The sequence below is a fragment of the Pinus tabuliformis genome, chromosome 5_2, assembly GCF_031772625.1.
Source record: "Pinus tabuliformis cultivar Carrire ecotype Pingquan chromosome 5_2, CPIR1, whole genome shotgun sequence".
Taxonomy (NCBI): Eukaryota; Viridiplantae; Streptophyta; class Pinopsida; order Pinales; family Pinaceae; genus Pinus; species Pinus tabuliformis.
In genome coordinates this window covers 284,997,018-285,020,557 of record NC_142306.1, presented here as the reverse complement: position 1 = coordinate 285,020,557, position 23,540 = coordinate 284,997,018, and positions in this window count along the sequence as shown.

Sequence of the window (23,540 nt, the reverse complement as noted above, 5' to 3'; positions counted from 1 at the left end):
ATGGTTGTAAGAAGGGCTTCCTCTGGTATCCTGTATAACTTATTGCTAAAGAAATAATAACAGTGTGAGGCCTTGACTCAGATACAACATGATGGTTCCACAAGTATGGTTGGCCTAATAATACCTCACAAACTTCAAGAGGAGACACATCACACAATAACTCATCCACTAAGGGCTTGATGGTGTAAGGAAGCTAGCGCAACTAGATGACGCAAAGATCTCATCCTTGGTGCAACCATCCGATGGTGTACAATTGTGGGTGTGGTGCGGTTGGTAGGCCCAACAGATTCATAGCCTCTACTGAAATGAGTTTATTTTGGCTCATTCTATCGAAAATGAATTGTAGTAGTGAACCCTTCACCCACATCCACGAGTGGAAGAGATGCTCCCCCTCCTCTAGATATTCAAGCTAAATCTTCTATATCTTGGTGGTGGAAACAATGGCATTGGGATCTGCATCAATAATTTACTTCCCTTTGTCATTCCCCCTGTTAGGATCTATCTTAGAGTCAGAACATGCATTTGATTCTGAAGCCTTCAGCTCAACCATCAGTGACTACTTAGCTCGACACTCACTTTTGTTGTGAGTGGCGCTCTTATGAAACTCGCACCACTTTCATGTGTCCTTTGCCTTCGTGGTGTTGTTATTTTCTTGCGTCTTTACGATTTGTCTTGGGTCAGCCAACTCTACCTTTATGTCTAGGAACTCCATCTTGTCTTAGATGTATTTATGCAGACAATTGTGGTAGTTGAGTATAAGATGCCACTCAAAATCCTTGATTCCCAACTTCATACGAAGGGTATAAAAAGAATTTTGTGAACTCTAGCACGTCTTGGTCCCTTCCCTATTGTAGTGTGGTCCACTTTATGTACCTATCTTCATATCTCCCAAAAAGGTAATACTACTCCTTGATTGCATCTCAGGAAGAGTTCCAAGGGGGTGTAGCTAAAAAATGTGAGGGTTCCCTCTCGTCCTTCTCCTCATAGAAGTTTTCCCACCGGTTCTTAACACGATGGGAAAATTTGAGGAGCAAAAATGTAATTTTCCCTCGTGGAAAAATCATGAACTGAAAAATACCCTTCCAATAGATTTAAGCATCTATCTAGAATGCCTACATGTCACACGGAATCTGTCAAGGGTGCGGACACGACTGACCTTCCTAGAAGTCTAAGACATTCTAATGACAAACAAGACAAAATGGAGTGATCTTTCTCTAAATACACCTTTTACAACATGAAAACTACAAGTGTTTAGGCTTACCTTATTCCAAAACGCTGTTGTTGAAGTCCGTTCTCGACGATCCGGATGAGCTCCTCCTTCAAGTCAATTCCTGCAACCACAAACAATCAAACAATTACCAAGCACTTGCATTTCATATAATAAAACATATATTCAACATGCAGACCAAGGAACACATGAAATAACTCATTAACACAAGCTATTGAGAAAAATAAACCAGTTTGTATTAATAACGAAACAAAGAAACTCTTACAACCTGGCCTTGGTGTTGTGCAAGTTCCTCCCAGGGTCCATCAAGGGTTTTCCTCTACTTTGACAAAGCTCACCCTCTCCCAAGTAGAATCAAGTGAAGACAATCTCTCCTCACAAAGGCTCTAATGGAAGACCTAAATCCTGCAGCATTTACCCAAAGAAAATGTATAGCTCCAACCTCCTCTCCTTCTGGCTCAATGTCTTTATTTATAGTGCTATAAAGAGGTTATTCAGGTCCACTATCAATGGGATCATCCCCCTCTATGGGTGGGATAGCTCCCTTATTGATGGGATAAGTTCCCCCTTAATAGAGATACATGAACCAACTGGAGGCGCATCCATTTCATCAAACCGACCTCTAGAATGTTCTAGAAGTAACCACAAGTAACTTTTTCAAGATAAAACTCGCGCATTTTGCCTTTTACAGAGGGACGCACCTGTCCCTTAACATACAGAGCGTCCATGGACGCAGATTTTGTGAACATGGTCAGCGTCCCCGCAGGTAAGGCTAGAGAGAACCTGCGACCCCAGAGATAAACATAGTTTTTACAAGACTTTCTCTCTTCTTTGAGTTTGAGATGGATAACAGAGGCATGAGACTTGCCTAAGAGGGTAGCATGACTGTTGATTTGAGCCATACTAACTGTAAGTAGTCAAGGTGACATTTTTTAGTGTAACAGATTGCCCCCTAAAGTGCGAAGCCTGGAATAGAATAGGGTTTTGTAATTCTAGGAAGGGTGAAGCGCTTTATCATTTTAAGGATTGCCTTGTGGATGGCCTGGTTGGAACCTGCAATTTTCAACACAAAATACATGGATAAGATTATATCATCACTGAGGTAGGCATTCCCATACTCAGATTCAAAACTTTAACTAATGGACTAACTATTCTGATACAGGAATGATCTTGCAGTACATTATTTTTATAGACTTTTGTAGACACAGTATGGACGCAGCCATCTGTTTATGATAAGTCTACATAGACAATGAATACAAAACTCCTCGCAGCCTGGATGGTAGAAACTAGATCCAGGGTCTTCACTTCTACTTCCCGAATTGGTACGATTCTAGCCATGTGATTAAATGATTCGATGTCGAACATGGTAGAAACCACTTGATTACCAGTCAATGATGTAAACTGTTAACAAGCGTGAGAGAAACCACCAGTAATGTCAATGGTCCTCAAAGTACCAAGCACAACCTGTGAAATGTGAATAGATGTTTTGATGTCGAACACTTCACGGAATCCTTTGATCGAAAGTCAATGATGTAAACTGACGTCAAAGGCGAGAAACCTGCCATTGATGCATGCAGACTTCAAGGTGCTGTCGATTCCTAAGTCATCTTTCTAGATAATGTGTCGATGTCGATAGAAAGCGACCCGTTGCAGGCAAGCCCGCAACATGAAATCATTATTCAAGTTGAAGAAATGTTGCTGTAAGGACTAACTCAGGGATGGTCAAATGGATGACAAGTATTTTGCAGATGAAAGTTTTGCTTGCAGACCTCTTGAACACATAACGACACAACAGATGGTTTGGTGACGAATAACTCAAAGTTGATCCCTGAACCCGGTTAAAGATTTTCAAAGTGATTTAGCCAACTGTGAGGTAAAAGATTTCCCAACCCAGGTGAATGAAAAGTGTCGTGTTCAAGAGCGGTAATAAAGTTTCTTCTGAGGCAAAAGGTGACAAATAGGTTCATTCTTCTCTTTTTTCCCCCACCATTTCTGGCAAGTACCTCTTTATTTTTAACAAGCTTGAGGAGGATAACATATGCTTGATTATAAGCTCATCCTTCGGACGAGTCCAACCTAGTTTAAATGCGAACCCTAGGAAGGAGTGGTTCGTTCCTGTTTGTAATTGAACAGGTCCTTTACTGTAAAAGCTTAACGAGCCCAGTATAGGAGAAACTCGGCGTTTTTCAATTTTAGAGAGTCTGAAAAACTTAAGGAAACTCCACGTTGAACTTTTTCGTATATTTGTGTCCCTCAAGCCCGAAAAAGTATAAAATAATACCTGTGGGAACCGCTTGATCTTGCGACCAAGGAGTACTTTCATAATAGTATCGTTGACCTGAAAAGTAAAAAGCGATCAAAGACACGTCGTTTTATTTCCTTATCGAGTTTGAAACGACAAAAACCCGGCAATCTTTTCCTGATTTTGCGGTCAGAAAAGAGCTAAAAGGGGACCGTCTTTTAATTCCGTTTTAACGAGTGAAAAAGAAACACTCGGCGATCTTTTCATGTTTTAGCAGTCAGAAAAGGGCTTAAAAGATGACTCTGAAATTTTGTTTGTGAAAAATTACAATTTCCCTCGAAATCCCTTCGTCCTGCACAAAAGCGACACATTACTCATACCTGTTTAAAATAGGCAAAAATACATTTGAAAACATCTTTTCATGGTAAAAAATGAACTAATTCATCCAAAAAACCTATAAAAAGACCTTTTACCATGTCATTTTTACCGTTTCACTGTTGAGGTTGAAAAAGGAGCTTTTGACAAGAAACTTCCCGTGGTTGCTGCAGAAAATCTGACCGTCGGAATCGAACGCCGCTTCACCGAGGTATTTTACACATCCCAATCTTCATTTTTATCCGTTTAGTTTTTTGTTTTTGGTCTCTGTTTCATTTTTTGGGGGGTTTTGGGTTCAAAATGCGCCCCTCGGCGGACGCAGGTGCCCTTCGGGTGACCCGCGTCCCCCACTTTTTCTCACACGGGAAAAAGGTCGGGGGACGCAGTCCACCTTCAGGCGAGCTGCGTCCGGACGCCCTGTGCTAAAAATCCGGGGTGCGTCTTCCGCAAAGGGCGCATTTCAAAACCCTAACTCTCTCAAAAAACCACCAAATTTGCTCAAATTAATTTCTAATTGACTCTTTTGATGTGCAGGACCTTAAACATGTTAGACTGGAGAGAGAGAGAGCACGTAGAGGATGATGAAGCTGCGATTAACCACCAACCCTCTCTGGATGCCTTAAGAACATGTGGATTGTACAAATATTGGACCATACCGGGCATGAGGGGCCAGGTAAGATTTTTGGAATGGCTGGTTGAGCGATGGAACGTTCAGGATCAATGTTTTTACATTGGAGGGCACTAGCTCGAGATAGAGCCCTCGGATGTATACTTTCTCACTGGCTTGCCAAACAGAGGTGAGCAACTCAACCTTGCGGGGACCAGGCCGGGTGGCCAATCCCTTGATGATCTCCGCGAGGAGTGGTGCAGACCAGGGACTCGCCATAAAAAAGGCGTGGAGATAAAGCACATCGCTCTGGCGGAACTTAGAGTTATTGCATTTACGGTCACTAGGATTTGTGGCGCGGCCACCTTGCACATTGCCTCCGGGTCCCAAATGCGGATGGCAGTTGACTGTTACCAAGGCACCATCTTCAACTGGTGCGAAGCTGTGTCGGCTCATATGAAGAGCCAACTGACCAAGGCAAAGAACGGACGACTAAAGACTTTTGGATATGGGCCTCTAGTCGTGAGCTTTGCCTTGGAGAGAGTTCCTATGCTGATCCCTCAGCAACTCACTGTTGATGACTTGGGTCCTCGGGAGCCAAAGCTTGTTCGATGGGTTGCGGTGATGGCCCGGCATCCTGACGAGGGTGCTGCAGTGGTTCGATTCTCAGACAGTTACTTCGACTGGCTAGAGGGCCAGCTTTTTGTGATACAAGACTTTCCATATGCCGGAATGGATTTCAGAGGTGATCCGGACATGGTTCTTCCACAGGGAGAACAATGGGATGACAGAGGTACTTTCATTTTCACAAGTTTTCTAATTATGTATTTTTTATTTTTCATATATATCGTCTCAAAGTAACAGTAAAATTTTAAAAATGCAGATGTTGGACCACAGCGTCCAGCCAATCTCCGGCCTTACGACAGACGACATCCAGCTGCACCGGCACCGGCCCTACAGGATGCGACAGCAGAAGTACTAGCCGATTTGGAGCATGATCTAGAGCGTCTCACGGCAGATATACCTGAGACTACTATGGATGATATTCCAATGAGGCTTCAGCGCTTCGTGGTCGCGGTCCCTGGACCGTTTAGGAGATTTCTGCGCAAGATAGCCCGCGCAGTGGTGTCGTACAGAGAGCACCACCAGTGATTGACTAGTCACTTTTGTAGTCACATGTGACATTTTTGACTTTTTGCACTATCATTTTGCCGATCATAAGGTGTGTTAAACCTATGATCGAAGACGATGTATATATTTTTGGACACACTTCTATCTATATCTATATATCACTATTACCGGCTTATCTTGTTTAACATGTATGATGAAATGTCTTTAAATTTACTTGCATGATTATTATAAATGTCTGTCCAACACTCGAGAAGCAATTGCATCTGCTAATGTATTCAAAGACCTTGGAATATGTTGATATTCAATGTAATCAAATTCACGTTCCAAGAGACGCACTCTCAAAAACAACCTTAATAACACAGGATTTCTAATGGCATAAACTCTATTAAGCTGTAATACAACAAGTTCAGAATCTAACCTCACTATCAAACGTCGAATTCCAAATGAAATAGATTCGGATAATAATTCAACCACTGCACTGTATTCTGCAATGTTATTCGTTGTTTGACCGAGGCTTACCCCATGCATAGAAACTAACTCGTCAGAGGGTGAATAGATAACCCAAGCTGCGGAAGAGATATTCCGTGTACTACGACAAGCACCATCAGCAAATCCAATGTATGTTTGGAGAGGCGTCGACATCTACAATATCAAGAGTAAAACCAAGATGAGCCAAAATAATGACGAAAAACCACACTCGCTAAACTAAGCATACTGACTAAACTAACACACTTGCTAGCTAGAAAGGAAATCTAACCTATCTAAAAAATTCTCCATCCATCATTTTAAGCATAATACCTCTTTAGGTAAAGTCCATTTCTGGGTTTGCCCAAAGAGTCCCCATCAAAATCAACTAACTCATAAGCCCCTTTTGCTAGCTTTCGCTTTACAATGTAGGGCCCATGCCACATGGGAACGAATTTTCCAGCACCTAGCTTATCGTTTGCTTGATCATATAATAGTACTAGGTCTCCTTCTGAAAAACTTCGAGGAGTTACATTTTTATCGTACTGGGCTTTCATTCGTTTTGCGTGAGTCTCGATGGCTAAAGTAGCGTCACGTCGAGTCTCATCTAATTTAGCCAAGTATAACAACCGTTTCTCCTCTTCGGAAGTAGCTGGAAGTAATTCGACAGCCATTTGAAGTGATGGGATTTCGCACTCAATAGGTAACACAGCTTCTAAGCCATAAACTAGCTGAAAAGGGGTGAAACCTGTTGAATTTTTCACTGAAGTTCGATATGCCCATAGCGCCGAAAATAACATGTTATGCCAATTCGTTCGATGGATACCAATGATCCGTCGAATCATGATGACTAGAACTTTGTTGATTGACTCAACCAAACCGTTGGCTTGCGGATAATAAGGTGTAGAGCTATCGTGGCGCAAACCAAGCTGGCTTGTAAGTTCAGTCATCATGACATTTCGAAAATGGCTTCCATGGTCCGTAATGATTGCTTGTGGGACACCAAACCTAGTTATGATATGATTGAATACGAAAAGTGCAGCTGTCTTGCCGCTTGCGTCGAATGTAGGCATCGCCTCGGCCCACTTAGTAAAATAATCAACCGCAAGGATGATATACGCATGCCCCCCGGCCGAGTGAGGGTTACAAGTAATAAAGTCAATGCCCCATTTGGCGAATGGACCAGCGGCAATTATAGGGTGGAGAGGAGCAGGTGGAGCGCGCATCTTGCGATCAAACACTTGACAGTTGTGGCATTTTCTGACGGCAAGGATACAATCTTTAAACATAGACGGCCAGAAATAGCCAGCGCGCAACACCTTCTGAGCTGTGGCATACCCAGACATATGACCGCCACATGCTCCAGAGTGACAATCATTCAAAACTCTCTCAGCCTCATCGTGAGTTAAACAACGTCGAAAAACTAAGTCTGCCCCCAGGCGATAAAGTGTATCTCCAATAATTCTGTATTGCTGGGATTGAAACCGAATTTTTCGACGGTTTTCCTTGGAAGCTTCAGGCCGAAAGGTTTGGGTTTGGAGATAGATGATTATATCCCCATACCACGGATCTACAGTGCTAATAAGAAACAAAGATTCGTCCGAAATGGACTCCTCTTCCACAGTCTCTGTGTCAGCACTCGGGAAATCACACATTAATTCCGCGAAGACTAAAGATTTCTTAGACTTGGACTTCTCAAACTCCAAGTCGAACTCTTGCAGGATGACGATCCATTTAGAGTACTTGCCCCCTAGCAGTTGTTTTGTCAAGATATAAATCATAGGGTTGCAATCCGAAATAACAGTAGTTTTGCGGAGAAGAATGTAGTGACAAAAACGCTGGACAGCTTGAACGGCTGCCAGGGCCAATTTCTCCACATGTGAATATTTTAACTCAGTTGGATTTAAGGTTCTGCTAAGGTAAGGTTCTGACAAGGTTTCACCCCTTTTCAGCTAGTTTATGGCTTAGAAGCTGTGTTACCTATTGAGTGCGAAATCCCATCACTTCAAATGGCTGTCGAATTACTTCCAGCTACTTCCGAAGAGGAGAAACGGTTGTTATACTTGGCTAAATTAGATGAGACTCGACGTGACGCTACTTTAGCCATCGAGACTCACGCAAAACGAATGAAAGCCCAGTACGATAAAAGTGTAACTCCTCGAAGTTTTTCAGAAGGAGACCTAGTACTATTATATGATCAAGCAAACGATAAGCTAGGTGCTGGAAAATTCGTTCCCATGTGGCATGGGCCCTACATTGTAAAGCGAAAGCTAGCAAAAGGGGCTTATGAGTTAGTTGATTTTGATGGGGACTCTTTGGGCAAACCCAGAAATGGACTTTACCTAAAGAGGTATTATGCTTAAAATGATGGATGGAGAAAAGTGCAGCTGTCTTGCCGCTTGCGTCGAATGTAGGCATCGCCTCGGCCCACTTAGTAAAATAATCAACCGCAAGGATGATAGACGGCCAGAAATAGCCAGCGCGCAACACCTTCTGAGCTGTGGCATACCCAGACATATGACCGCCACATGCTCCAGAGTGACAATCATTCAAAACTCTCTCAGCCTCATCGTGAGTTAAACAACGTCGAAAAACTAAGTCTGCCCCCAGGCGATAAAGTGTATCTCCAATAATTCTGTATTGCTGGGATTGAAACCGAATTTTTCGACGGTTTTCCTTGGAAGCTTCAGGCCGAAAGGTTTGGGTTTGGAGATAGATGATTATATCCCCATACCACGGATCTACAGTGCTAATAAGAAACAAAGATTCGTCCGCAATGGACTCCTCTGCCACAGTCTCTGTGTCAGCACTCGGGAAATCACACATTAATTCCGCGAAGACTAAAGATTTCTTAGACTTGGACTTCTCAAACTCCAAGTCGAACTCTTGCAGGATGACGATCCATTTAGAGTACTTGCCCCCTAGCAGTTGTTTTGTCAAGATATAAATCATAGGGTTGCAATCCGAAATAACAGTAGTTTTGCGGAGAAGAATGTAGTGACGAAAACGCTGGACAGCTTGAACGGCTGCCAGGGCCAATTTCTCCACATGTGAATATTTTAACTCAGTTGGATTTAAGGTTCTGCTAAGGTAATATATCACATGCTCTGCCTTGAATTCATCTTCTTGAACTAACACCATTCCAATGGTGGAATGCGAAGCTGCGAGGTATAAGAAGTAGTCCTGGTTGTAGTTGGGAGGATGCAATAACGGTGCATGGGTCAACGCGTGTTTCAGTGCATCAAAAGATTGTTGAGCAATCTCGTCCCAAAAGAATTGTACGTTCTGTTTCAACAACCGTGTAAAACCTTTAGTGACCTCGGCGTAGTTAGGGATGAATCGGCGTAAAAAGTTTGCTTTCCCTTGCAAACTTTGGAGTTGGCGCAAACTCGAAGGAGGAGGCAATTGGATGATAGCCTCGACTTTCGAGGGATCGACGCGAATGCCGGTTTTGGAAACAACAAATCCCAGCAATCGACCTGTTTCTATACAGAAAACACACTTGTGGGGATTCAACCGAATTCGATAATGCCTACACCTCATAAAGATTGCTCGTAAATGGACAAGGTGATCAGCTCGGTGTAAAGAATGAGCAGGCAAATCATCGAGATAGGGTTGCACAATGTGCTTGATGTCATGAAATGCATAAGACATGGCCCGTTGAAAAGTAGCACCGGCATTCTTAAGGCCAAAAGGTAATTTGCAATAAGCAAATGTCCCCCATGGACAAATGAATGCTGTTTTTGGTTGATCGGCAGGTAGAATATTGATTTGATTATACCCGGAGAAACCATCCATGAAGGAAAACATCTCACTTTCGGCACAATCATCAATAATTTGATCGATATAAGGCGTAGGATAGTTGTCTTTTGGACAAGCTCGATTGATATCCCTATAATCGATACAGATTCTTATTGTTCCTTGTTTTTTATTGACGGGAACAATATTCGATACCCAATCCGTTAACGGGATCGGATAAATGAAACCTGCTTTCAACAGCTTTTCGACTTCGGCTTTGATTGCAGCTGCTTTTCGAGGGTGAATCTGACGCAACCGTTGCCGAATGGGTTTAGCATCCGGGTAGGTTTTGATTTCATGAACAACAATGGCAGGATCAATTCCCGGCATTTCTTCGTAAGACCAGGCAAACACGTCGCGGAATTCTTGGAATAGGGCCTTGTAAGTTTCAATTTCTTCGTCAGTACATGCGGCACCTATATGAATGTTCTCCTTGATTCCGGGCTTCACTGAAATATCAATGGGAATAGTACGAGAAATATTCCCTAAATTCAGCTCTGAATCAGAATGTTTCGTTGGATCCTGAGCGTCTTTGACATATTCAGCGGTAAAGATAGATGAAAAATCATTTTCAAATGCATCATCCTTAGGTAAAAACGAAGATCTGTGATGGAGATCGTCCCATGGTAGATCATCTACACTTAGGATTTCGCGAAGTTGTTCGTCAGATGACACTTCTTCGGGAAACGTTATCCGTTCTAAGGGTGAGGTGAAAAGTGACTCTTCACTGACCACATTCATTTGGTCGGTTGAATGAAAGTCGGTAAAAGACATAAGAGCTTCATAAGCAATCTCATACGGACTCAACGGCATAACATCACCGAGTGAGTCTAGCTCAGAGTCAGAGGGAACATACCAAGGATCATCATAAATAATGTTTTCTGACGTGATCATATGAATTGTTGCGAACGAAGGGTCTGCATTGAGTGGAGGGAGAGGAAAAGTTCCCAGTAAACCGGAATCCTTAACTAAACCTACACCAATGTCCCTATAAGGGATTGTCGTTTTACCAACATGCTGGATAGTTTCTAAAGAGGTTGGGTCGGATGAAAAGTATGTCAGCTGATCAATAGTCACGATCTTACCGTTATGTGGAAACTTAATGACTCTGAAGACCGATGAAACGACCGCTGTCATAGCATATGACCAACTTCGACCCAAAAGAAGGTTGTAGTCTAGAGGGGCATCAACCACTTCCACATCCAGACTAACGGTTTTACCTTCGACCCCTATAGGCAATTCTTGTAGAATACCAAACGGACGGAACCCACGGCCATCAAAGGCCTTAAGGATGGTGGGGGATTGGTTCAACGAAGGAGAACCAAGCGATCTCCAACATTGAATCGACATAATACACGTAGAAGCTCCCTCATCAATCACAGTCCGATGAATAGGCCTGTTTTTGACTATCACTGGAATTTGGAAAGCCATTTGATGGGGGAGACGCGGTGTACTACTTTCTAGATCAAAGATCATTAGGTTCGGGTCCTGAACATCGACAGCTCCAATAGCCGACAAAAGCAATTTTCGTTGCGCTGGACATGATTGCAGCACTTCGAGTGCCGACATTGCTGAAGGTGAAACAGCTAAGTCTTCAACAATGTTGTAATTCTGGGCTGCTCTCGCATGTGGATTGAAAGCAGACCTTCGAAGTACACCCTTGGCGGGCGGCTTAATCACTAAGTCTGGGTTAGGTTTTTCGATCTGTAGTGGATCGGAACCAGGAGCTGAGGTTGATGGGTTAGAGTGAGAAGATTCTGCTTCTTTACCATCAACAGGAGCCTTACTACCATAATCTTGCGATCGAGTCGCAATCCTGACATGAGACATCATCAAAATGGGTTCTTCACTGGCATTCGAAGAAGAACCTATCATCTTATTTTCCTGCTCGGGAATGGATTCTTTAACACAGCAGGAGTCGGAGAACCTTTAACTATTTTCACTACCTCGGCCCGATGAGGGCAGTCTCTCGTAAAATGATCTTCTTCACAAATGAGACAAGGATAACGAGGTTTGCGCTTTTCGTCATTGGTTTCCGACTTTTCCGTTTTCTCCTTTGGAGCCTTGTCTGCTTTAGCCTTCTTCTTTCCTTTCTTCTTTCCACCGTTTTTGGATTTGGCCGTAGATGACTCTACAGCGTGAATGTCGGCGGTAAGTTCAGGAGGAGAAGACTCTCCTGTCGGAGAATCAGGCAAAGTGATAATTGGAGTATTGGAGGTCTTGGAAGACTTCTTCTTACTCTTCGTAGTCACGATACCGATCATACCATCAGCGGCATGAGATCCCGAAGGAGCAGCAGCGATTTGGTTTGACTTTGGAAGATCCGGAATTTTCTCGTGTAACGTACCCGACTGAGTGTAAACTAAGTCAAGGTATTGTGCCTGAGCAATGACTTGCTCCTCAGTAACTACGCCGGCCTTAGCTACATCTTCAGTAATTCTTGGTAATAATGATTTGACAAACCATTCAGCTAAGATTTGGTCCGGGATAAAAACTTTCACTAATCTTCTTCGACGTCTCCACTCATGGATGTGATCAGAAATGTACGTGGATGTCGATTGTTTTAGCGAAGTTAATAATTCTGTACCATTATCGTATCTGACTGGTAACTGAAAATGAGTTAAGAATGAAGTAGCTAACTGGCTAAAGTTGTAAAAAGAAGCCCGTGGTAACTCAATGTACCACTTGGCTGCGAGACCAATGAGTGTACGCTGGAAAAGACGTAAGCGGATAGAATCATCTGAGATGGAATTTGATGCACACCAGAGGTGGTAAGTCATCACGTGATTAGACGGATCCTCTCCAGACTTACCTTCGAACTTGGGTATATCGCTGGGCAACTTATTTGGCATTGGCGGCCAGAACGGAAGATATTGAATTGGATCGTTCGTTAGGCGCGTCAAGTCGGGTAAATCTAAAGTCGCAATAAACGGTAACTGCCGGTTAGGATCTCTAAAACTCTGAGTCACAATACCAGCCCCAGGAGGAGGATATCCAGGATAACTAGGAACAGGAGTCGCATTTGGGATATTATATCCTCCTGGAAAACCAGGATTAACCGGACCGTACTGGGGTTGCTGAGGTGGTTGATAATTGTACCCAGGATACGGTTGATACTGGTAAACCGGTTGTTGGGCAGCTTGCCCAGGTTGATACTGTCCCTGGTACGGAGGTTGAACAAATTGAGGTTGAGTAGTAACAACCGTACTTGTACCAGGTTGGCCTGCAGGCATCTGGACTGTGGTTTGAACCGTGGGTCCAGACAACGGTACAGATGTCTGAGGAGCGGTTACAGGGACAGTAGAAACCGGAGCTGCCGATACTCCAGAAGTAAGCATGGTAGATGAAGCGGTAGTTGCTGCAGCCGTGTGAGGTGGAGTACTAGGTGCAATTGGCGGCTGAGTAACTACAGAAGTTACAGGGGTCTGAACACTTGACTGGACAGGTTGCGGTTGCTGGGGTGGACCAGGAACTGCAGGTTGTCCTGCTTGAGGTACCGACTGTATACTTGGTTGCGACATCTGTTGACCCTGTGACGGATCCCATGTTAACATTCCAGGGTATTGACTCGTAACAGGTTGAGGATACTGAGATCCATAGCCGTATTGAGGATAGGGTTGATAACTGTAAGGTGTAGTCCCATATGATTGCCCTTGAGGTGGTTGATAACCTTGACCAGGGTATTGACCCGTAGGTTGATAACCTTGAGGTAAATACGAATACTGGGGTTGACCTTGACCTTGAGGTTGGTATCCTTGAGGTTGATACCCTTGGGGTTGATACCCTTGGGGTTGCCATCCTTGAGGTTGCCATCCTTGAGGTTGATACTGATACTGAGGTTGACTTTGGGGTACATATTGAGGCTGGGGTTGATACCCTTGGGGTTGATACCCTTGAGGTTGCCCCCCAGTCACAAATGAAGTACCTTGAGGTTGCCCCCCAGGCATTAACGAAGGTTGCCCCCCAGGCGGTAATTGGCCACCTTGAGGTTGGTTAATGGGAGTTGAACCTGACATCATATAAACTTCACCTATACTCAATGGTACATTACCACTGTTTCCAACTAATAACCCATGATCAACAGGTTGAGGAGATGCTCCCGCAAAGGTACCAGAAAGTGATTGATACCCAGTAGGAACAGAAGGACCGCCATGTAAAAATGATTCAGGACTTTGTGAAAACACAGATGACTGACCAGACATATTTACAGGAGAATGAATTCCTCTAGGTGGAACCGGAGTACGAGGTGTAGAAAAACCTACTGAGTTGTCTAAAAAATTGGTTAATGCAAGGTACCAAGATTCACTTCTAGGAGGACTGTAAAAGATGGATTCACGCTCCCTTAGATCAAGGGTAATTAGATCTTCAGAATCAGAAACGCCTATTTCTTCCTCTGGAACAAGTTCTTCTATAGCAATTAATCCAACAGGAAGATTTTCGGTGATAATTCTTTCTATTCTTGGTGAATCAGGAACACTAGGAGTTGGAGTAACAGGTTCTGAAATTTCAGGTTCTTCGCCTGTTTCACTGGCAGATGAAAAACTACCAGCAAGCTCGGAAACTGTAACAGCTTCGGGATTGTAACCTGTTTCTAATCTTTGGTAATCTGGATGGACTACCAAAGAAGATTCTCCTTCTTCAGGTGAACCTACTCTACTGCCACTAGGAGTTACAAGGACCTTTAAACCCTCTAAATAACTGGGGTCGTCTCGAGGAGGTGAACCCCTAAGTTCACGGGATCTTCTCAACAATTCGGCCACAGATACAACTTCAGGAGACTGGCCCGCAATGCGACGGGACCTTCTCGGTAATTCCGCCACAATTAAAGATTTTAACTACAACACACGAAATCAAAGTAAAAAATTTCAAATCAAACCACCTAAAGTCTTCTAAAGAACCAATCAAATTTGAAGCACACGCCTAAATAATCTAGAGCGTCAAACCACACACAAACAGTAGTCTTCCGGACCAAAAACGCTAGTTGGTGATTAGGCCCAACCTCGCAGGATTCAGTACAGAAATAGTGGGTGGAACAGTTACCCCGGCAACCTGCTTAATGAATAGACTGGACCAAGTTCCTCCACTTTAACCGTCTCGAAGTGAAGCGAACCCCCCAGAAAATCCAAGTGAGTATAACCGACGTCTGCTCCAGGTACAGTGGGACCTTCCCTCCACCGTCACCTTGGGTAGAATCCTAGATATTATGGCCACTAAGGTTACCAATCACAACAATTACACCTGGGGGAACAGTCTAAACTCCGACAGCACGCAAGGGCAGAGTAGCAAGCTCCAATCCCCTTACCGGCTCCTTGACAACAATCCAAGGTTTACCGATAAGTGACCCCTGGCTCCTCGACAATGGTTAATCCGAGGTTTACCGTTTGTAATACGTACTGCCTGGCGTCGTTCCCAACGAGGGAGGAATGATCCCCTCACTGGTTCGGACACGAGCTCGTGTTTCTCCTTTAAGAGGAGCTTTCCCAGAATGTAACTGAAACAATTGGATTTGTTCTACTCAAGATAGACTATCTGTTTGGTTTTGTAGTCTTGGAGAGTTAAGTACTCACCTACTCCAAGACCCTAGCCTAAGCTATGTTGGTGCTTCAGAGCCCTAGAAAAATAAAGATTACTAGATTGATTTTAATTTAAGCGTTACTTTTAAGGTTGTTTCTTAAGTCAAAAGGTGATGGAAGTGAAACTAGTGGTGTGTTGACTCGACTCGAAACCACTACAAAATGCACCTAAAATGATTTATCCACTACTTTACTTTTTCGATGAATTGCTTAACTAAAAAGTTGAGAGAATGCAATCTTTATAAAAGCAACTTCTTAATTGAAGACAATCAAAGAAACAATTCGTTTTTCTTTTCCAAGCATAAAAACATAACTTCTCTTTACATGCACGAAAAAACTCTTTTCTTCTTTTGAAAACAAAAAGCTACTTGAAACAAGACTTTTTAAGAAGATGTTTTTGTATTTTTCTTTTAATAAAGCAAATAAATCTAATGTAACCAAAAAATCAATCTTAACAACTCTTAAAATCTATGAAAATGCACTCATAAGCAAACTAAAAGCAAATTTACTCTAAGCAATCTTAACGAGGCCAAAACTAACAATGATTATTTCTAAGGTGTTTTACTTGATCATGAACGAATCAAGGACTAGCTTATTGCAGAACCAAAAACTAGTCAAAACAAAATTCTAATCTTTTTGTCCTTTTTGAAAATGGAAATCAATACTTTAAAAACAAGCAAAGCGAAATTTGACCCAAAACAACTCAAATGATAAGTTGCTCACACAAGGAGACTTTACGACAGGCTCAACTTCTAAGAAGGTTGACTAACCAGAGATATCTAAGGCTGGACAACTTTCTAAGCTCAAAGTTACTACAGAACCTATTCAAAAATCAAACCCTAGGTCTAAACTTCGTTGAAAACCACTAAAACACTCAAAGCTCACAAAACTAGTTCAGGTGAGAATTCTCGACAGGGTACTAAAGGATCTGGGCAGAAAATACTAAGGAAAAACAAAATCTAAAAGTAATTTAAAGCAAAAATGGAATTTTCTTAACTTTTACAGGAAGACGCAGGCCACCCGTTGTCACAGGTGCGGCCCCGCACTGTGCAGTCAACAACAGCGCGTCCAAGGACGCACTGTGCAGCACACAGAGACTGCGTCCTTCTGGAAAAAGGAAGAAAAACTAAAGCCAACTAAATCTACAGCTAAGCCACCCAAATACTAATTCTCACAGTCAAAAACCAGAAAATAAAAATGATTTTCTCAAAGCAAAGTTCATATAAAGGAAAAGACTCTCTCATTAATGGATTCCCCAGTGGAGTCGCCAATTTGTCACACGGAATCTGTCAAGGGTGCGGACACGACTGACCTTCCTAGAAGTCTAAGACATTCTAATGACAAACAAGACAAAATGGAGTGATCTTTCTCTAAATACACCTTTTACAACATGAAAACTACAAGTGTTTAGGCTTACCTTATTCCAAAACGCTGTTGTTGAAGTCCGTTCTCGACGATCCGGATGAGCTCCTCCTTCAAGTCAATTCCTGCAACCACAAACAATCAAACAATTACCAAGCACTTGCATTTCATATAATAAAACATATATTCAACATGCAGACCAAGGAACACATGAAATAACTCATTAACACAAGCTATTGAGAAAAATAAACCAGTTTGTATTAATAACGAAACAAAGAAACTCTTACAACCTGGCCTTGGCGTTGTGCAAGTTTCTCCCAGGGTCCATCAAGGGTTTTCCTCTACTTTGACAAAGCTCACCCTCTCCCAAGTAGAATCAAGTGAAGACAATCTCTCCTCACAAAGGCTCTAATGGAAGACCTAAATCCTGCAGCATTTACCCAAAGAAAATGTATAGCTCCAACCTCCTCTCCTTCTGGCTCAATGTCTTTATTTATAGTGCTGTAAAGAGGTTATTCAGGTCCACTATCAATGGGATCATCCCCCTCTATGGGTGGGATAGCTCCCTTATTGATGGGATAAGTTCCCCCTTAATAGAGATACATGAACCAACTGGAGGCGCATCCATTTCATCAAACCGACCTCTAGAATGTTCTAGAAGTAACCACAAGTAACTTTTTCAAGATAAAACTCGCGCATTTTGCCTTTTACAGAGGGACGCACCTGTCCCTTAACATACAGAGCGTCCATGGACGCAGATTTTGTGAACATGGTCAGCGTCCCCGCAGGTAAGGCTAGAGAGAACCTGCGACCCCAGAGATAAACATAGTTTTTACAAGACTTTCTCTCTTCTTTGAGTTTGAGATGGATAACAGAGGCATGAGACTTGCCTAAGAGGGTAGCATGACTGTTGATTTGAGCCATACTAACTGTAAGTAGTCAAGGTGACATTTTTTAGTGTAACACTACATCGATCTGGACTTCAAATATTGGAATATAAAAGTTGACTTGTACCTTGAAGGGAGGTGCCACCATAGTGGCTACTGAATGAATATGTGTCACCTATGGTCATTTGCTGAAGTATCTGGGTAAATTTGTCCATCATCATGTTCCTCTGTTGCTCGAAGGCTTCTTTAAATTTTTTTTTGAAGGGATCTCTTGCTCCCTCATCTTTATTTTCTTCTGCCATGTGATACCATCAGGGTCTACGAGGCTGGTCTTGCAAAGTTTCAACTAGTTCAAGCCCTATCTACTTATACCTTGTCCTCAATGGGGACATGTAAAGAAAAATATAGAAATAGTAGACCGCTCTGATACCACTAATCTAGACTTATGTAGGAATGCAAAAGAATATGGATATAAAAGTAAACACAAAGATGCAGCAGGAATAAAACTCCATTTCATTAATATCAAAGGACTGGAATATGTTTACATACATAATGGAAATAAGCTAGCTTGGGTGATGGTAGCTTATCTATGAGAAGAGATGTGGCGTCTGCATGCTGTTCCCTTAAATGTTGTTTCAGAAAAAAAAAAACTTTATGGAAATTCCACTCTAACATATGGATGATATATCCTTATGTCGTAGCGGCTACAACCACCCTCCAAAATTTTTCCTTAACTTCGTTTCGGAGTCTCCCTACCAACCATCCTCAGCAACATGTCTTGCATTGTCAAGTACATGAGCTTCATTGGTTTTTCAACAACTTGGCAGCCTGTGCATGATAGATTGCTTCACACCCCTCATAGGATACCACTTCGGACTTGGGCCAGCTACTGTATGAGAAGCTCCCTTAGGAGATTGCACAATTCTAGAGGGGAACCAACCTTCCATAAAGAAATCGTGCAAATCTGACTAACAACCTCCTAGGCCTAGAAATCGCACAATCCTATCAAACAACCTTCCAAGTGAAAATGGCATAATTCGGCCCCGCCGTGCAACTCAACCCAGAAATTGCACAATTCCTGGCAGCAGTGAGCTACTCCTCCCAAAAATTACAGAATCCATCTAGACAACCATCCCAACTCCTCCTAGAAATTGCACAAAAATCCCTCTCAGTCAAGAAAGTTGTTGCATGTGCCTTCAGGTTGACTGGTTCCCTTCGAGACTGAGAAAACTTAACTTGCATGCATGGACTTATTTTTCACGCAATAGAAAAAAGAAAGATGCAAAAAGCATCCCTAGATTTTATGGAGCTATTTTTAGAAGTTGGAGGTTACATGAAAGGATTTGTGGCATGCGCATCATGAGCCTCAAACTTGCTTTTTTGACGCTTCAAAGCTCATTCTTCACATCAATCTTGGAGTTCTCACATCCCATAGGACATCCAGGAGTCTTCAGTGCATCAATCTCAACTATTTCTGGGTAAGTCCAACTTGTTTTTTGCAACATTTATGTCTGTTTTTGTGTTTTGGCTTGTGTGAGTGTTGTCTGCTTGATTTCTGTGAATGTTTGCTGTCATTTGCATACACATTATCCTATAAAAGCACCGTTTCAGTTTTCATTAGCATCTCACTATTGTCACATGCATGACACTATTTTGCATGAACGGTCACCGATTCGACGAATCGTTTCACACACATTCATGTTGATCCATTTTAAGAATTTTTCATTTGTTGTTTGCATGCAAGATCATTCATTCCTGCTTACACTCAGTATCGCCATGCATTGACACCTTCCTATGATTTCAGTTGCCTATCGGCGGGTCTACGAAACCTTGGCCTAGACTCTGCCTTGCCTGAACAACATTGTGTAATTCTGAGAGGGAAGGATCTGCCTTCCTCCCAGAAAATGTGCAAATCTGGTGAGACAGTGTCCTCTAGTCTATCCTTACGCAATTCTAAGAGGCAGTGTCTGCTGGCCCAAAAACTTGTGCAATGCAGTCCCTGGGCTTGCATCACTTGCCAGCTGAAATTGCGCATTGCACAATCTCAACATCTAGTAGGCTAGTGTGGATTATGCATTGCACAATTACAACAATCAATTAGCCTCTCGACATTTATGGCTTCCTTTTGCGTGGTTCTGACAATCAGTCTCCCTTCTTCCCAATGAAAATGGGGCAAGCCTTGCTAGCAGTTCCCTAGGTATGTTGCATGTCAGTTGTCAAGTTCGTTTTGGTTTTAACTGACAGATTTCTTGCCATTCATGTCGCCATGTCTACAAATATAGCTGGTGTTCATTCATCTCTCATTAGTTTAGGATCAATGGCCTCCAAGAGAGCAAGATCAAAAGATACCAATGGAAGTGCAACTGAAGCAATAGTTGAGCGAGCGTCTATGAGTTCGTTGATATATGAAGACACAAAGTTGATAGTAGACAAAGACATCAAGCTAAAATGGCAGGAGGTCAATGATGCATTCTCAGGCACATTTGGGGAAGATCTTGAAGACCTCCAAGTCTATGTGAACATTCATAAGTTTGGATTGTACCGGATTGCATGCAGATACCCCGTGTTGCCATGCACAGACATGATACATTAGATCATCTCGTACACTGACCCTGAGACTATGGTATTGAGTAGTGTCAGGGAGATAGAGATTGCTACCTTTAGGGAATAGGATTACCAGTAGATGTACCCCTTTCCGACGTGAGTGATCACCATGGAGACACCCTTCAGCATACCTATCAGCAATACCAACTCCAGGGATATCTTGAAGAACTAGGTGAAGGAGCCAACCAAATTCAGGATGACACCCAACCAGATTTACAAAATGAAGATGATGCGGAAGGCGTATCTGTACTTGGTCATCTTTTCATGTCACTTGTATGGCTAAGAGAGCATAGATACCTTCCCACAAAATTGGGTGATCACGTTGGACCAACTGTCTAGTGAAGGAAAAGCATGCAACTGGTCCGACATGTTGGCTCAAATGTTGAAGGAATAGCTAACAAGATATTGGTAGCCACCCAAAGACCAACAAGAAGAAATCTACATGTACGCATACATCTTGGATGCAATCAGTGCTTGTCAAGAGTTTCGGCCTTGAAGTGGGCATGGACACTAGCGAAACCTTTTTGGATACTTATTGTAAACTATTTTCCAAATGCAAATTTCGAGAAGTCATCGTAGAGTTGTTAGATAATTTTGTTACACCGGTGTACAATATGATATTTGAGTAGGATCCACCTTGCATGTTGAAGGCAGCAATAGAGGCACTAATCAACATAGCGGATTGGTATGCCTCACCTCTTGGAACCTTCATACAGATGTACAGTGCAGAGAAGCCTCCACATTTTTTGCCGAAGTTTGCCATGGACAAGCTCATCATGCAAGAAGGATCATACCATATCCTAGAAGGACTTTCATCGAAGCTGCACTAGAAGAAGAAGGTACCTTGGACCACTCTGACATTATCGATCAGGTTGTATGAGATACAAAATCTCAAGCATGCAGATGCTGAAACATAAGAATTTTAGAAATATCCTTTCGAAACCTCAAGCTTCAATCCGTATGACCCGCATTGTTTTGTGAAGGATCACTATGCGAGAGTACAGTTTTTGTGGATCCATGGGGCATGTCATTGGGTTTAGGAAGTCCCATGGAGATATTGTCACAAATTCTCCTGGCCCAATGAAAAGGACAAAATCATTGTGGAATGGTTAGCAAAGTAGCCTGAAGTAATATCCAGTAGAGAACTAGCACAAGTAGTAGCAGAGGTAAACATACTGGCGCATAACAAAGGCATGAGAAAGATTGTTGACATTGCAGAGGCAGAACAAAGCTGCAAGTTTAGAGTAGACCCACTTTTACAAAAAGCAACATTGACAATAAAGGCAAAGAGTCAATAACGCGACAAGAGGACCGCGGAAAGGCAGAGAGAAAAATAGAGGATGGATGAAACAATGAAGGAGTTGCATGAGTTGAAGGAGCAACTACGGAAAGAACAAGACCTATGCAAATAGGAGAAGGAAGAGTAGCAAGGAAAGATACAACAATGGGAACAACATGTACAGACAGATGAAACAATGCTCGTGTAGGTGGTAGAATCATCCGAGTAGGTGGCACAAAGCAGACAACATGAGTAGTTGTAGGAGTAGGACTTCACTCAAGAGATTGAATGAGCACTTGAGCGGATGGATATAGAGATGGAGCAACAAGAGTTAAATAAATACATCGACCTCATGCCTTACCACTAAGAGGTCGATCTTCTGGCTTCACTAGATCTAGAGCCAAAGCAAGTCCCAAGCGACCAAGGAGACACTGAGATCCTTGGAGACAATCTGGAAGGAGAGATGCACAACATATCATTTGACGAGTCATATCATAGAGTTGTGCACTCACGCAGATTTAATACTTTGGATGTATATACATCTCCTGTGCAGTTTTAGGAACGAGTGATCATATCTAACGTGTGCAAGCATCCAACAACATTGGCCTATGCTACCAGAGCATATGATGAAGCCACTAGCTCGAGTCTTCACTTCTTGATAGTATAGGACAAGCGAATGGCTAAGGAGTTACAGACGACCAAGCAAGGAGGAGAACTGCTTAGAACATCCATTTGAGCAGAGCTAAAGAAGCCAATACTGGATGAAGTATCACCCCTTGAGATAGTCATGCGGGCGTTGTATTCTAGATTTGGTATGGTGCATAAGGCCATTGTCCATCTCAACAGTTAGCAACAACAATGTACTACAAGAGAAGGTATCTTGTCAAACGTGCAAATTGATGTTGAGCACATCCAGACATGGACAATGAGATACAAGGGAGCCTCGTTACACTTGTTGAATATGATGAAGACCAGAGTGGTCTAGGTGAAGGCACGTATCCAAAGTCAGATATGGAACTATGAAGAACTCTCGCAACTCATGACTAGTTTGTAAGCTTCCCATGCACTGGTATTCAAAAGCATGGATGTTGTTGGGCATGCACATCCGATCCCATCTATTGGGACACTCGCCGAGGCAATGACAAAGGCACAAGTTTGACTAGAGCTTGACTTGTACTTTGACTAGTTGATGCGCATAGCCACCAACGTAGACTTGGCGATTAGTGAAGATACTATGAATCAATATATCATCGGTTAGGCCACACTCAAGGAAATGATGCACATGTAATTAGATGAGTTGGACACATGATTCACAATAGTGTACCCAGATGCAATAGAGGAAAGAATTCATTTCCAAAAATATGTCACCACAGAGTACACGAACACCATCACAGACTACCGAGCTTGGCATCAGTTTTCTACTATCAACCATTGTGAAGATGTCGAAGAGATGGCCCTCCCATAGTTGTCTGAGTCATAGTGATGTCTTGTATGTCTTACTCATGCCTATTTTGTCTCACATGGGTACATGTGTAGATTGTATGTAATGCCTTGTCAAGTGGAAGTTCAAGTGTCAAGAGCTAAATGTAACAGTCATAGATCAGTTGAAGAGTCACGAGGGTAGGTGAATAGTAACAAAGGGGAATTTCAAGGGTCACCCCACCCTTTGCTATATATAGTCCCTCTTAACTCATTATAAAGGATTTTGGTTAGCCAAGGTTCCGATAGGAGTATCTTAGAGAAATCTTCGAGAGTATTGTAATGAGCTTTGGCTTCTCCACAGTGTAGAACTAGTACATCTCTTTGGGGAGCAGGCGGTAGTGACTGTAATATTACGCTATTCAGACTAGTGGTTGGTCATGGTTTTACTGTACGATTGGAACTTTCACTTCTTAATATAACAGGGGCAACACGCTTCATGCATATGTTATTATTGTATTTCAACTATATTGTTTACTCTAATGATATATGTATCTATTTTTTTATGCA